This window comes from Marmota marmota, unplaced genomic scaffold (assembly GCF_001458135.2).
Source record: "Marmota marmota marmota unplaced genomic scaffold, marMar, whole genome shotgun sequence".
Taxonomy (NCBI): Eukaryota; Metazoa; Chordata; class Mammalia; order Rodentia; family Sciuridae; genus Marmota; species Marmota marmota.
This window is the reverse complement of record NW_026000026.1, coordinates 68,320,612-68,338,071: the sequence shown is the minus strand read 5'-3', so window position 1 is coordinate 68,338,071 and position 17,460 is coordinate 68,320,612. Positions and strand designations below refer to the sequence as shown.

The following is a 17,460-nucleotide window of genomic DNA, read 5'->3' as shown; positions in this document are numbered from 1 at the left end:
GGAATGGGATGGGGGGAAAGGTCCACTCTTTAAATAAATGCCATGTAAAAAGAATCCAAAACACTGGCTTCTGTAGGAATATGAAAATTACACCTTTCCCAAGAATTAAGTTGAAAAACTGTATTTACAAAGTAATAATAATGATGATGATAAAAGGCAGAGCAATGTTTTTGGGCAGTTTTGACAAGCAAGGGTAGATTTTACATTTTTGTCCTTGCTCCCAGTGAAATGAATAAACAAAAATAAAATCAGATAATACCATCTACTCATGGAATGTTGTTGTGTTAGCCAGTCTGAAAGCCCACCTTAATTTTTATATAACTTTGTCTTTTAGCTCTTCCTTTGACAGGGCAGGCCTTGTTCTGAACTGTTCCGCTTCTGACTGTTAAACACCGATGACGCATGCGCTGCACTTCGTTCTCTTCTTGCGCCCCCATTGGCCTGAGTTTCTTGTGCTTTACTCCCACCCCCCTCCTTTGTTAGAATAGGTATATCAGCTGTGTAAATAGAGCAAGAAAACAGTATTCTGCATCTGTGGCATTTATGTAGAGTTGCAGTTGTGTACTGCTGAAAATGCAGGCTTTTGTAACAATGTGATCTTTACTGATGCACTCACAAGTACCCAATGTATTTTAGCTATTTTAGTAGTATTTGTTCAATAAATATGCAAGCTGTAAAGGAATTGTCTGATTTGGCTTATCGTTGAAGAAGAGTCCTACTTTTGAATGCCTTCATTGGTGCATGCTAATTTTTGTGTTCCCAGAACCCTTCAAGTCAGGCCTGTAAACCCAGGGGCAAATATCAAAAGAGAATCAGTTCTGCCTTTCATGCATTTTCCCTTTTGAGGGCTTTATGAGATTAGGAGCTGGGCAGGGCCTCATTAAGATGGTATTAGCAGAGCTGCCTCTGCACACAAAAGAAATCAGACCAAGATCTTTTTATTTCTTGACTCTTTCTTCCTTTCAGGGCATTCCCACGTACCTCAAAACTTGTTCTTTCTCACTCCTTCCATTAAGACCTACTCTGTGGTATTCTTTATCCTTACCAAAAGATACCTGACCTTGCTTCATGGAATATTTGCACTTTTACACAGACAAAAGGCTTAAACTTGTAAGAGGATAGAATTTTGAGATAGAATTTTAAGTCACTTCATTTGGACGTACCCAGATACATGGAATTCAGCAGATGATAGAATGGCCTCTCCAGAACCTTCTGGAGGTCTCATGTGACCGTGAAACCTGGCAACTCAGGGGATTCATACTCCCAAAATTGGGAAATATCTGCTGGTCTCTTCATGTATTATGGGAGTGGAACTTTAATTTGGCTGTGTACAAATCACTAAACCAGGTGATTGGGTTCAGATATTGAGGGATCACCTGAACAGAGGCTAAAGAATAGAATTCTGAGATAAACAGCCAGAGGGGTAAGGAAGAGGAGCTGAAGAATGGGCATCAGATGCTGTCTGGTAAATCTTGGGTTCTTGATCATGCATGTCAAGAGGGACTTCTAATTTTCGGGTTGCTGAGTTTACTTTGAAATTAATACGCATCTCAAATTTTGATTGAGTTTCCTACTCACCCTCAACTTTTAATCTTTTTATGAGAAAGTATCCTTAGGGAAGAACTAAATCCCAGGTGCCTACCACATAATCAGATTTTTTTCAACCTGAGGGGAAAATTCTTAAAGACACCCTCACTTCTTTGTAATCCCATCCAGAAATTGATACATCTGGATGTAGGGGAAGCCCTTCTTATATTTGCTTTCCTTTAAACTTATAAACAGGCCTATTTCCCTAACCCACCAGGCTCCCATCACCTGTGGGATTGTCAAATTGTCAGGGAATAACCCCTGACTTCTTGCCTTGTTCTGAGAATAGAAAAAGGTGATGAGATTGAGCCATGGGGGTGGAACAGATGGATTGCTCCTATCTATTTCCACATAAAAAAAATTTCAACCACATTTTGCATCTTGGAACAATGAAAGTTTCACATCTCACAGATTCTGTTGATCAGGAATCCAGGAACAATTTAACTAATAGTTATTGCTCACGATCTTGTGGTTGCAGTCAAGATGTCAGCACGGACCATAGTCCTCTGTAGGCTTGACTGGGGCTGGAGAACCGGCTGCCACTATGGCTCAGTCCTGTGACTGTTGGCAGGATGCCACAGTTCCTCTATTCATGGGCCTCTCTATAGAGCTGCTTGAGTGTCTTCTTAAGTTCCACCTTCCTCAAAAGTAAGTAAGTCAAGAGAGGGCTAGGAGTAAGCCAAAATGCCTATGATCTATTCTCACAATGCACCATCATCTATCATTTTCTGCTCATTAGAAGCAAGTCATTAAGTATAGCCCACACTAAAGGAAGAAGGGAATTAAGCTGTACCTCTTGGAAGGAAACCAAAGAATGTTTGGACATGTTTTTTAAATCAACACACTATCTGAAGTTAAAGCACTCCAGTAATTGTAGAGCAGGGGTCAGGTGTAAAAAGAGGTAAAACTAGAATCATAGCTGCTTCTTTCTGCTGAAAAAGTTTTGCAGTCCTTTGGAGCTGAGAGACTAAAGGTAGAAGAGGACAGCAACCAGGAACTATAATATTTGGGTTGCACAGCCTCCATTTATTAATCCCCACAAAGGATATTTATAGAATGTTATTAGAAGCTTTAAAAACAAGGAACCTAAAATAAAAGACATTTAAAGTTCTCTGAGCAAATTGTGCACTGTGGGATTCATTGGTAACAACTCCCTTGGTCTCCAAAAAGTTTGAAATATTAGATGATTGACCCTGCACTGCTTCTTAAAGGTACAGGAATCATGGGTGAGGATCAGCTATAGACTTGTTAGGGTAAATAACTGCTGAAGCAGAGCTAAGAATTGGAGCTGGCTGGAGTCAGAGACCCCAAACTGCTTTGTTCTTTCACCAGAGGCAAACATAGCACCATGTTATGTTTGGGTGGAAATTGCCGACCAACAATCATGGACTACGTATAACCTATAGGCTTGTTTTGTTTTGCCTACAATGTGTTTTATAAAAATATTAATTTATTTGCCATTATTGACAAACTTGAAGATTTTGCATGAAAATCTGGATTGAAAATGAGAGATCTAGGAATAGTGGGATTGGAGTTGAGATGAAGTCTCTTCCTTTGGATGAGGCACGCCCCCTCCTTGATTCAGTCCTCACCACTCTTTTCTCACAATCTGCCTGCTTCATGCACTTACATCACTGCCCACCTCTGTTGGTCTGGCAGTTTACAACATTAATCCTCTGGTTCTAAGGAATGGTGATGCACTTATTTTCACCAAAAAAAAAAAAAAAAAAAGACTAGGAGACTTATACTCTTTGCTTTGATAGTTGGAGCACCTGGAGTACCATGGACAACAGATTGGAAACAGAGGCATCTTAATGCTCATTCCAAAACATGTCTGCTGCGATCTCATTTGAGCCTTTCCTGGGCCCCTTTGAAACTATTAAGTCATCCTCCTCCCATGGTAAAAAATCTTGGATGGGGTCAGGCTAGGCTCTGTATGGGTAGAATAGATTCATGATTTTCAAACTGAGGTATGTGTTCCTAAAGGCATGCAATGGTTTTCCAACGACTATATGCTTATGGATAGTTTTAAGATCCTCTGTATAAACTATATTCTTTCCTAAAATTGGTTGTTGAGAACAAGTCTAGGTTTATAATAGTTCTTTCCCCACACACCTTTCTTATAAAAGATATATAGAAGTTTTACCCATCCCAAATTTCAGTATGATACATCACCCTTAACTTGACACCCAAAAACCCAGGTGTAGCATACTGAAAATTTCCTCTAATGATAATAATTAATCTGTAGAGCTTGGGGCTTTCCTTTCTGAAATACATATTAAAGGTGAATATGATGTTAATAAGGTAGAAATGGGGCTTTTGGACTCCCATGTAGATTTTCAAAATTCAAGTATGGTAAAGTGAAATGATGGGCATTTCAATTTTGATTTCCTTTTCTTTCTCCTGATTTTTATTAAAGAATGTGTTGCTCTTGAAGGAAAATCCTGAGAGAGGAATACAATGAGACATTTGTTAAGAGACATCAAATACCCAAAATGGCTTCTTTGTGTGATTTTTTTTTTTAAGTTGTCAATGGACCTTTATTTATTTACATGTGGTGCTGAGAATCGAACCCAGTGCCTCCACATGCTAGGCAAGCACTCTACCACTGAGCCACAACCACAGCCCTCTTCAAGTGATTTTTAAGCAGTTGTTTTTCACTATTTCAATATCTATCCCTAGGTTGTATCTTTACCAGGAAGAAGTTACTAGAAGTAACTTGGAACAGCTGGATCAGCATAGATTTGCAATGCTGATTTATTGTAATTAATTAATTAATTAATTTTGAGACTGAGTCTTTCTATGTTGCCCAGCCTGGCCTCAATCTCTCAGATTCAACCTATCCTCCTGCCTCAGCCTCCCAAGAAACTGGGACTAAAGGCATGCACCACCGTACCTGGTTTACTGATTATTTTACATGTAACTAGTAAATTTTCACAAAATAGAGTGTAAAATGTGTGTGATTTGGTTAAATCCAAGGATTAAAAAAAAACTTTCATGTGGATTCTTCCATATTTGATGTGCATTAGTTAACAAAATTGTCAAAACCTATTGTATCAACTAATGGCATGAGATTTTTATCCAATTACAGTCAATTATCATCATCTTTTCTCTTCTAAAAATGTTTATTATTTTTTTCATAATTGCAACAAAAAATGTATGTGCTGTCAGATTGATTAGCAGCCTAGAACTTTTCTATGATTAGTGGAATTTCTGATTTTTACACTAGTTCTTACGTAATTATTGTTCAAAGGTAGTCAACAGTGTTCAATAGCTGCACATTATTTCTCTAGAGATAGGATGTACTTTGTATCATTTTTTTCTTGTATAACATGAGGGTATATTGATCATCTTGTTTTTACAGTTTATTTAAACATGCAAAAAATGATTATATTAGATCTGTATTATCTTGATTTTTATTGTTTTTAGTGACCAGTTTTATAAGATATACTTTTAGTTTTCATAGATTTTTAAAATAGTCCTTGAAATAGCTATTTGAAATGAAAAATGAAGTCAACCTTTTTTTTCACATAAAATGTATGTGATTTGGCTAACCAGTGTGACAGTGAAGATTAACCTTGCTGATGAGGTTTTTTTTGGTTTTTGTTTTTTGTTTTTTTGCCAAACATTTCCTATGAATGAATTTACTCTGTACTCCAAAGTAGAGATAATATATTTAAAGCAAGAAATAAGATAAAAGTAGGGCTGGGGTTGTGGCTCAGTGGCAGAGCACATGCCTTGCACTGGGTTCAATCCTTAGCACTACATAAAAATAAATGAACGAAATAAAAATATTCTGTCCATGTATAACTTAAAAAAAACTTTTTTAAAGATAAAAGCATTTTATAAAAAGCTATTGTTTAGGCAATAGCGTTACCAAATTTAAAATATATTTTCTGCCTGAAGAGAGAGAGTTTCAAAAGGTAGGTCTAAGTGAAAGTATGATTGTACAATTAACAATAATTGATAAATCGTAGTAAAGATCTCTTGCTATACTTCTCAGAAATTGAGAAAGTGAATTATTCAAAAACTGGAGAATAAATCTCTTTGCTAGTCAGGTGCTTTCCAAAGTGTTACTTTAAAAAAAAATATATATATATATATATATATATATATATATATATATCTCACCTTATCAAGTAGTCAGATGACAGAAAATTAAAAATATTTTTGATAGTAGGTCATTACATGAATTTTGACATATAATAGAGAAGAATTCCAAGAACTGAATTTCATTGCTATAATAAATAAAACATTTTAAATTTATCCAGCTTACACCTATGAAAACAAAAAAAGTAGAAATAGAATTTATGTTGCCCTCCTGTTCATCTGAGCAATAATTATATTCATCTACAGATTCAAGAACTAAAAAAAACCAAACTCATCTCATTGAGATACATTTTTGTGATATAATTTCACTTTACATGTTAATGGTTAGTTTTGGTTTTCATGATGTTTTAATCAGTGGTGTATTGAGAACAGTAATAATTCAATCACACATTTTTAATGCTTAGAGCTTTACAGTCAGAGAAAATAAAAGGACAAGTTCAATTTAGATAGATTTTAATTGCAGATAAATGTGGTAGGATGGTTAAATACATGCAAACAAAAATCATATTATATGAAGGTAAAGTTCTTTGGAAGAAGTGAAAATAAAATTTAAGGAGAAAAAGGGAAAAAAGCCAAATTTCTGAAAGTTAAAAAAATATATATTTGTTTTTAAAAAATGGAATAATGGTATGTTACCCATTGTCATGGCATTTAGATTTAACCACATATATTTATACAAGAATTTTGGCTTTCATTTTAAAGTAGAAACATTTATAATATGCCCCAAACTACATTCTTTGAAAGTATTTAAACTTAAGATGAAAAGCTTTACTGTCTACTTAAAAAGTGTACAATGGTACATTGTTAAGACTATTTTTAGCAGGTATAAGAGCAAAAGCATTTGAAAACCTCTGGGTTAGACAACAATCTAGGTGTTGTATTTTGAGGAACTTGCTTTTGGGGCCAGACATACTTCCCACCTAGCCACAATGCTTGAATTTCCCCCATTATTCTTTCCTTTTCTTTTCAGTACTGAAGATTTAACTCAGGGTTGCCTTACTACTGAGCCACATCCCTAACCCTTTTTGCTTTTTATTTTGAGACAGGGTCTTGCTAAATTGCTTAGGGCCTCGCTAAGTTGCTGAGGCTAGCCTTGATCTTGGGATCCACCTGCCTTGGCTTCCTGAGTTGCTGGGGTTATGTGTGCGTGCCAACACACTCAGCCCCTATTCTTTTTTTTTTTTTTTTAATATTCTAATTAGATATACATGAGAGCAGAATGAAAAACTTAACACTGTATTATTTTTTTTGCTAGAACTTTTGAAGGTCATTATCATAGGGTACAATAGGAAATAAGACCCTAAGGGAACCTAGCACCAGTAATGTTTTTGTGGAGAAGGGAGGAAAAGGTGCAGATTACCTTTCAGTGCTCTACTCAGGTGAGCTGCAGGGACCACTGACCATATGGGGCAATAGCGGAGGAAGGTCCTAGAAGGCATCATTTTGTCTTACACTGCAAACCTAATGACTCTGTAAAGGATCACCAACTCTTCTCAGAGCCTTTACTTAATTCTTTTGCTGATTCATGTGTTGTTAGTGAAAATATCCTTTTCCTTCAGATTCTTCGTTATATATAACTCTATATAGCACATCAAAAGTGCTAGTCAATGATCACACTCATGGAATGAAAGAACCACAGTCTGCTAGAGAAGTAGGACTTTACATTGGGCTCCAATCCTTTAGTCCTTAAGACCCCAGCACCCCTGAGGGAAAGACTATAGTGCACCAAGTAACTCATAAATCTTAGGAAAAGGGGGTTATTTTTTCTTTTATTGCATGTGTCCATTAGGCTTACCTCTAAACATAACTGTACAGAAGGAATACAAAATTAATCTATTCCCTCACACAATACACAATGCCATTAGCGCACAGCTTAGTTGTTTCACCAAGAGACCCATGTGGCTATGTGAAAGCCTCATGGAAAGAGAATTTTAAGAATGCATTAATTTGCTGATTCTTTCAAGTTGAGCAGCTTTAATTATTAGTTGAGACCTTTCTGAGCCCAACGCTCCTATTAATTTCCACCAACACATTGGTCCTTGCTGAGCTCTCAGGCTGCACAGAGAGCTGCCTCTTTCTTCCATGCAACCACATTCTACATCCTGTTCCCTAGTCTTTTCTCCTTCAGGCTGAACTGTGTTGGTTCTTTTAGCCATTTTCCCCCCTGATCCATTTTCTGGGACTTTTAACACCCCTGTTGCCTTATCATATAAACCCTGTCTGTGATGGACCCAGCTCCTTTTTAAAAAGTGATGGCTTCCACTGAAGAAGCACATTGTGTAATGCTCTGGTTGCTAGGGCATTCTGACATAGCTAAGCAGAGGGAGTGAAGAGTGAGAGTTAACATCCAAACAGCTGCTGGAGAGCCCCATGTGCTGTGCCCCACTTCATGCTTTGGGCAGCCCCCATCCTAAGTGAGATCTCCACTGCATTCCTTACTCTAGTGCTGTTCCCACGGCACCCTGAGAAAAGGAGAGATGTTCACTTCTTTTCTTCACGCTTGTTCTCTCCTTCCCTGGACTTTGTGACAAAGCTGCTGGATATCTGGGAGAGGGAAGCAAGCAAGAAGCCTCATCAGCCCTTCTCCGGAGGTATCACCCTGGCTTGTTCCATAAAATACCAAGGCTAGTTTCTGAAAAACAAATGTTCCCCGCAGAGCTGAGGGGCATTGCTTTCTAAGATAGGGGTAGCTGGAACACTAATTTGTCATTAACAGCTGGGATCTGCTTTGTCAGATGTGATAATGAGGGAGTATTTGATGTAAGTTCTTGTGGAGGAGGAGGATTAGCTCAGAGGGACATTTTTAAGAAATGTGGTAGGCAGCCCCTGGGAAGAGTGTGAAAAATAGCCACTTGCTCATTTCATGTGTAGGACACTTGAGGGATTGTCACATGTGTCATTTCGCATATGGCCCCTCCATAACACTATGAAGTCAGCATCATTATCTCAGTTGAGGGATAACTCATTGCTCAGAGTGAAGTGTCTTCCATGGTACCCCTTTAGGAAACCTAACCTTACTATTTCCAATTTCTCTCTTTTTTTTCATGTTCTTTCTCACTTCTTATATTAGTCCAGAAGAAACATTAGAAACTAAGAAAATTAGTACCAGAGAAACAAAGTCAATTTGTTTATCTACATCTAAGAGATCTATTATCAGGTATCAACTCATACAGTTATGGAAGCTGAAAAGTCTTATACCCACCATCTTAAAACCAAAGACCCTGGAAAGTCAGAGTAGAGTTCAAAACTCTGAGAATCAATGGTGTATATTCCATTTTTGATCCGATGTCCCAAGACCAGAAGCACCAAGCTCTGAAGATCAATGTACCAGTTTAAACAGTCAGCCTGAGAGAGAATAAAGCAAACTTCCTCTGTTTATTTTGTTCTCTTCAGACCCTATGTGGATAGGCTAATGTTCCCTGTACTGGGAGGTCCATCTACTTTTCTCAGTCCACTGATTCAAATACTGATGTCTTCTAGAAGCACTCACAAATAATGTTTAATGAAATATCTGGGCATCTCATAGCCCAGTCAAATTGATGCATAAACTAAACATCACACTTCTCCAATATGTAAATTTTCTCTTAAAAAGTATAGTCATTTTGACCTAAGAACTAAATGGCTAAAGAGGTGTCTTGGTTTTCATGAGTATATATGAGATGAGATGCTGAATGGTGAGGTTTCAGACACCCAAGATGGGAGATGGGGGACGGGGCAGCATTTTTCACATCTGCATGATGTAGACTCTTATGGTCTTTCTGAGCCTGACTTTCAACAGGCTGATGTTCTTGGGCAGCAACTCTTTTGCAAAAATGCTTCCTCCCCTGAAATCCACATTTCTAGAGTCTCTTTATGTGCACCGTCTGGCTGGGACATCTGCCACTGTGGTGATCCCCAGGCTGATCTGACTGGCTGGGTGGTTGTTCCCTTTCTCCATAATTATTCTACACAGGTGCCTCCCAGAGTTGTGTGGCAATTAGAAATAGACAAAGGCCGTTTTCTATAAAGGAACACTTACCAGTTACACACAGAAAAAGTGCTCTGGCCTGGTTTATCGGTTGAAAAATTAATAGTGAATTGGAAAAAAATGACCTTTTACTTTTTGGTGGATGAAAGTGACAAGTGACAAGATTTTTGTTCTTCCAATGGCATGACAGAGCAGCCATTCTCAGAGCTGACTCCACCTTTGATGTGGGGCTCCAGCCTCCCTAGTCAGCCTTCACCTTCCCTGCGCTGGGGTTGGGGAGGGACCCTATCCTGTTGAGTGACTTGGTGCTTCTTTGGATTTTGGCACCAGTGCGCCAACTTTCACCTTAATCATCTTCACAGTCTTGGACCAGTGGTTTTCCTGTCACTTCTCTTTCTACTAGTGAAGAGTCAAGAGCAGGAAATTATTACGTAGCTTTGCCAAGTTCGGGGCACTCAAAAAGAGTCAAAAGTTCCATTCTTTGCATAATTTTAAGAAATATGAAGGTAATTTAGAATTTGAGAGTCATTTTCATCCAGTAGTTTTCCACCCTGGCTACATATTAGAGCTGGTTGGAGAAACCTTGTAAAAAACATCTATGGCCAACTTCACCATTAGGAGAATAGAGTAACTCCTCCACTCTCTCCTCCAGGACAGATCCTGGGTGTTTTTATCCTAATTTTTTCCCCAAGTGATTTGGAGATCTGTCAATCCTTTCTCTATTCATGATCATATATGGTGAAAAGCTACATAATGATAATCGGGCCATCTACTAAAGGCCAAATAGAAGGTACTGATTAGTTAAGGCAGCAGGTACCACCATAGCATAAAAAAGATAACTAATGGGAGGAATTATCCCCTTTCTGCAAACCCATAAGGCTCAGGTCAAGTCAAATGACATCTTGGTTTTAGGCTTTGGCCCTGCTCTTAACCAGCTGCTTCTTTATCTTGGCATGACTTAGTTTTCTAATTTGTTATATGGGAAGAATAATACCTACCTTGTTAATTGGAAAGAGATGCTGTGAGAATGAAAGGCACTTCCTTGTGAGTGGTATGTGTGTGTGTGGGGGGGGGGGGGTTCTTTTTTTTTTTTTTAAGGGAATGGCTATTTAAAAAAAAGGAGAATGAATAGAGGACAGGTATAGAAAGGGATAGAAAGTCTGTGGCAATCATCAAGGAAGACATCCAGGGAGAAGGAATATGGAAAAATTCAAGATGGTAGAACTTGCAGGAACAGAAAGGAAGGCAGAAAACGGTTTTAATCAAGGTACATTGAATGTCATCTTTGGGAGACAGGGCAAGGAGGACATGAAGGGCAACAGATCTGAAGAGGCATCCAATTTTGTCCCAGTAAGTACATAGAGAAACAGAGACAGAAGGCTAAGAGCAGAGTTAACTTCCACAAGGTATTAGAGTGGAGTGAGGGGGCGGGAATAGATGGTAGGAAGATGCCCCGTATTCCAGAGAAGGCGCATGTTGAGATGATGATCCACAAAGGTGTGGTATGGAAAGCCTTGTTATTTCCAGGTCAAGTTGGTGAGCTCTAGGGACTTATGTTTTGCCATTTTATTCCTAAAACAGAAAAAATTGAGGAAGATCTCATTTCAGCAGGAATGTCAAGTTCACTTTGAGCCTTAGCAAGAGAAATAGGACAAGAATTTTTGGCAGAACTGTAAAGGGAGCCACTGAACAAAGTTAAGCCAAAGCTCCAGGAGTATGATAATGAGTTCAAAAGACTTTGATTATCCCAGATAAACCATCTCCTTAGGACCAGTAAAATGTCTGGTCACGAAGGAATTCAGGTCATGCCAGTCATGAAGAATTCATTCCAAGTACATAAGATCAAACCACAGTAACGGGGCAGTAGATATGATTGACATCTTCAAGAACTTGACATGAAAGAAGAATTGGAACTGAGTGGGTTAGCTGCACCCAGGATGTACAGAAGCAACCTAGGGTGGTAAAAGAAGCAGAAGAACTGAAAGAACATAAGGGAAAAATATATATAGGAGCTAAAAATGATTAATTTCTTGAGTTGGGTAAAGAAAAATTTTAAAAGCATTAATAATGGCAGAATACCTACAAAAAGATCAGTAGTAAATCTAAAAATAGAAGGTGGCTACTGTTGAAGAAAGACGATAGGAAATGTGAATATCAAATCAGACCTACAAGGGAGTAAACCAAGACAGTATTATGTGGAGAAGTCAACTAAGACTGTGAAGAAGATGCTGAAGCTGCCCTAATAAAAGTTGTAGCATGTAGATTGTCAGGCAGAGGGGGCCAATTAGAGAGAAAAGAAAGGAGAAACTGCTCAGCTTCTGGAAGAACAGAAGAAAAATTGCATGATCACATAAATTGACACAGAAAAATCTCAAGAGTACTTTAAGGAAAAAAAAAGATTTAATCCTGTGAAATCAAAGGAAAATTCAAAAAAGAATCAATATACTCAATTCTGTCACCTATATTTGGCATTTTGTTGTATGATTTTTAATATTAGGCCTTATCACATTAAAAGTAGGTAATAAAGAAATTATTACCCCCCCAAAAGCATGAATTCAATTTGACAAGAATTCAATTCAAAACCCATTCATGAAAAAGTTCTTTAAAAAACAGGAACAGAAGCAAATTTCCCAAAATTGATTAAAAAAAATACAAAAAATTTCAGCCAACAGTACACTTGACAATAATAGACTAAAATTTTACCTCCTAAGACTGGGAATAAGATAAGAATGTCTGTTATCACTACTTTTATTCATCATAGTGCAAGAAGTTTTAGCCAGTGCAACAGGGCAAGAAAAGAAAAGAAAAAGCACATAAGCTGTACTATTTGCATATGAAACTATTGTCTATATAGAAAATCTCAAGGAATCTACACAAAATATTCCTACTACTAATTGAATTCAGCAAGGCTACAAGATACAAGAAAAACAGAACAAAATCAATAGTGTTTCTGTATATCAGCAATGAGCCCATGGACACCAAAATTTATCTATCTATCTATATTTAAAATAGAGATGTATTTATATATGTGTATATGTGTATATACATATAGATACACATAATTTATAATCACTCAAAATAAAAAGGAAATATTAAGGAATAAATCTAGCAAAACATGTTTAGGACTTTTATGATGAACACTAGAAATGCTAATGAAGAAATCAAAGAATTTTTCAAGTGTAGAGACAGGCTATGTTCATTGATTGGATGACTCAACTCAAAAAAAAAAAAGATGCAATTTCTTCCCAAATTGTTATATAGGTTCACCACAATTTTTATCAAAATCTGATATAGACAAGATTATGCTAAAATTGTTGTAGATATAGACAAGATTATGCTAAAATTTTATGAAAAAGCAAATACATTGAAATAGCTAGAACGATTTTAAAAAAAATAAAGTGAAAAGAATCAGTTTATTAAATTTCAAGACATTGTACAACTACATTAATTAAGATTATGGTATTAGCAAAAGGACAGATTCATAGGTTAATTGGACAAAACAGAGAATCCAAAATAGATTTACATAAATATGCCCAACTAATGTTTGATTAATATGGAAAGTCATTTCAATAGAGGAAGGATAGTCTTTTCAACAAATGGTATAAGAGCATTTGGGTATCTAGAAGCAAAAAATGAAAGAGAAAGAAACTCTGTCTGATAACATATAAATATTAATTCAAAATGGGTCACAGGCTTAAATGCAAAATGTAAAACTGCAAAATATTAGATAAAACGTGGGGACAATATTCAGAGTCTGGGCTTAGACTTGACACCAAAAACAGGTGCACAAAAGGAAAAGTTGACAAGCGGGACTTCATTAAAATTAAAGAATTTTCTTCTATGATAGACCCTATCTAAAGGATAAAAAGATATGATATAGATTGGGGAAACAGGGTTGCAAATATCATATTTGAAAACTAATAGTATCTAAGCAGGTAAGAATCTCTCAAAGCTAACCTATACAGTCATACTTTGATGATAATAATGTAAAGAGGTGAAGCAGTTTTGGAAAAGTTTGACAGTTCTCCAAAAATTAAACAGAGTTACCATAGACACAGCAATTCCACTCCTGGGTATTTATACAATAGAATTGAAAAGATGTGCAACAAAAACTTGTATAGGAATACTCATAGCATTATTCATAATAGCCCCCATGTGGAAAATACTGAAATGACTGATGAATAGATAACAGAATGTGGTACATTCATTCATAAAGCAAATATTCAGTCATAAAAAGGAATGAATTACAGATACATGCTACAACATGGATGAACACTAAAAATATATGCTAAGAGAAACCATTTACAGAAAAACATATTATATGATTCCATTTATATTAAATACTCAGAACAGCAAATTCATAGAGAGAAAAGTAGATTACAGGTTGCCAAAGGCTGAGGAAGGAGGGAAGGAGAAGTGATTGCTAATGGATATGGAATTTTTTGGGGGGGCTTTTGAACATGGTTTGGAGTTATATAGTATGCAATCATTATACAACCTTTTGAATATAATAAAAACTACTACTGACTCATATAGTTTCGAGGGGTGAATTTTAAGATATTTGGATTGTTTCTCAATTTTTAAAAGTTAAATAGTAAGAAAACAACAATCCAATTAGAAAAATACAAAGACATCAAATGACCAAATTCACCAAGGAGAAGATACAGATGGCAAAATAAATGTATGAAGATACTCAATATAATTATTTACAGAGAAAAGCAAGTGAAAAGCCACAATGACATATCACTACAAACTTATAAGAATTACTAAAATAAATCAGTAACAATACTAACTGCCGATGAAGATGAAAAAAAATTGGATCACTCATACATGGCTGGTGAGAATGCAAAATAGCACCACCCCTTTGGAAAATAATTGGACAGTTTCTTACAAAATGGAACATGCTGCTAGTGTATGACCTAGTAGTTGTACTCCTTATGTTTAACTTCCTAGATGCATGGATATTTATATCAGCTTGATTCATAATAGCCCCTACAGTAGAAACAACCCAGATGCCTTTCAATGGATTTGCAAGGAATTATACCCATACAATGGAGTACCATTCAACAATAATAAGAAGTGGATTATGGACACATGCAACAACCTGCATACATCTCCAGAGAATTATGATGAGTAAAAAAAAAAGAAAGAAAAACAATCCCAAATGGTTACATACTTTGTGATTCCAAGCATATAATTCTTTTTGAAAAGGTGAAATTGCACAAATAAGAAGCATGTTCGTAGTTGCTGGGGACTGGAGAGAGGGTACAGGTAGGAAGGAACACATAAAAGTGCAACATGATTGATCTTGGTAATGATGAAAATGTTCTGCATCTTCACTGTATCAATGTCCTGATTGTGATATTGTACTGTACCTGTACTTTTACATGATGTTCTCAGTAGGAAAACTAGATAAAACTTACATGCAATCTATGATCATTTCTTACAATTGTATGTGAATCTACAAATATCTCAAATAGAAAGATTTTTTTACAGTAACATAAATTCTTTGTATTTATTTATTTTTTTAAAGAGAGAGAGAGAATATTTATTTTTTAGTTATTGGTGGACACAATATCTTTGTTCGTATGTGGTGCTGAGGATCGAACCCAGGCTGCACGCATGCCAGGCGAGTGCGCTACCACTTGAGCCACATCCCCAGCCCTAGAAAGATTAATTAAAACAAAGGAAGAAAAAAATATTGAATGTCTGAAAAATATTCCATGATGGCACAATTTCTTAATTATTGTGTACATTGAACATTTAGGTTGATTTCTATTTTTTACCCCCTAAGTAAGGCTGTGATGAACCTCTGTGTCCCCAAAAGCTTTATGTTTCTGTTGTGTTTTCTTTTGTGTTTTGTCAACCTGCTTTCCCAGAAGTTTGTATGGAGTTGTTATGGTTCATTCAGATGTGAGGTGTCCCCCAAAAGCTCACGTGTGAGACAACGTAAGAAGGTTCAGAGGAGAAATGATTGTGCTATATCCTTAACCTAATCAGCAAATTAATCCCTGGTGGGATTAACTGAGTGGCAATTAGAGGCAAGTGGGGTGTGGCTGGAGGAAGTGGTTCACCGGGGTCATGGCTATGGGGTATATATTTTGTATCTGGAGAGTGAAGTCTTTCTCTGCTTCCCAACCATCATGTCAGCTGCTTTGCTTGGGCATATTCTTCCTCCATGATGTTCAGCCTCACCTTGAGCCAGGAGGAGTGGAGTCTGCTGTCTATGGATTGAAACCTCTAAAACCACAAGCCCTCAAATAAACTTTTCCTCCCCTACAATTGTGTTTGTCGAGTCTTTCAGTCACAGCGGTGAAATAGCTGAATAAAACACGAGTTGAACTCTTATCAATAGAGTAGACTGGTGTCTGTTCTAGGATACTTTTACCAGATGTGAGATGATTCCTCCTTTTTAATCTCTGCTAATTTTGTATGTGGATTACAAAAAGTACTTCATTGCTTCTATTTGCATTTTTGTATTAGCGAGGCTGAGCATCTTCAAATGCTAACAAATCATTTATATCATTTTATGATTTATCTATTAAGCAGCAACCAAGGGATTCCTCTAACACTTCATGCATGACACAATGGGCACTGGAAACATTCTGAGCTGGTTAAAAATTAATTGTAATTTGTTAAAAGTTGTAGCAAAAATAACAGACATATTTGGGTGTTAGGGGAATCCTGAGGTGAATTATAACCTAGAAGTTGGAGGGATGAGCAGTGTACCACAGCAAAGTCAGAGGTGAGAACCAAGACACGATTTGGGCTTGGGAGAAAGTCAGGAAATGATTTCTATATGGATAGCAGTACTTCAGCAGGGACCTCACAAGTAAAGAACTAGGTATAAGCTTCTGGTGGAAGAGGAGCAGAGAGGTGGATAAATATACAAAATCGTGCAAGAATCAAATGGCATAAAAATACAAATGGCAGAAAGCTTGAGAGGCAGTCCAGGGCACAATTTAAATTCCAGAAACAAGGTCCTATTGTTTCAGTGGAGACCAGTCCCATAAAAAAAAAAAAAAAATGTGAGGTTGGGATTGATTGAAGATGAATTGTAAATTGGTACATGTCTATGCACTTTTACTGGTGAAACATTATTCACATTGCTTATAACAGGAACAAAAATGCAGTGGGAATGCTTTTGACCTTTTTTGTTTGTTTGTTTTTAGAAAAATGGCACAGAGTTTGAATGAAGAAAAGAGAAATATAGACCAATCCATAAAACTACAAGGCCAGAGAACCCTCCTGTGAATACAAATGGAAAATTATAAAGAATATAAATTATACCTAGAAGGAGAGAAAATGGGCCAATATTCCAGAATCTGCATGTTGCAGAACAGTAAAGAAATTTCTCTATGTCTAATCCTCTCCTCAGCAGGAATCTCTTCTGAAACATTCCTAACACCTTGAATGAATTCTTCTTGGACAGTGCCCTTGGATAGTGCCATTTCCGATTTCTGATTCTCACAGGTAGATCTTAACCTTCCTTCTGGAACTACACAACAACAATAATAGTTTATATTTAAAAGTGCTAACTATGTGACACTATATACATCATTCCCTTTAATTCCAACAATGTTAGCAATAGGCAGTTTTTATTGATGTCTTTCAGATGAAGAAATAAAGTGCAAAAGAGATTGTATAGCTTTCCAGGCCAGTGCAAGGGGACAGCCAACACTGAATCAATGCCTATGTCTCAGGTTCTCTGAAGCATTTTGTTAGGTTCTGTTAAACTGCCTCATCAATCTAAACTTGTGTTTTGTTTTGTTTTTGTTTTTTTTTTTTTTTTTTTG

At 36.7% G+C, this 17,460-nt stretch overlaps 1 long non-coding RNA gene across 1 annotated transcript in view; it reads right to left on the bottom strand.

Annotated features, from left to right (window-relative positions):
* Positions 1-2,799, bottom strand: part of LOC125619086 — an 11,036-nt gene extending 8,237 nt beyond the window's left edge. The window contains exons 1-2 of the long non-coding RNA XR_007350580.1: positions 2,787-2,799; positions 1,333-1,338 (exon numbers count right to left, since the gene is read on the bottom strand). This is a non-coding gene — a long non-coding RNA (uncharacterized LOC125619086). The remainder of the gene's footprint in view (positions 1-1,332; positions 1,339-2,786) is intronic.
* Positions 2,800-17,460: the final 14,661 nt, after the last annotated feature.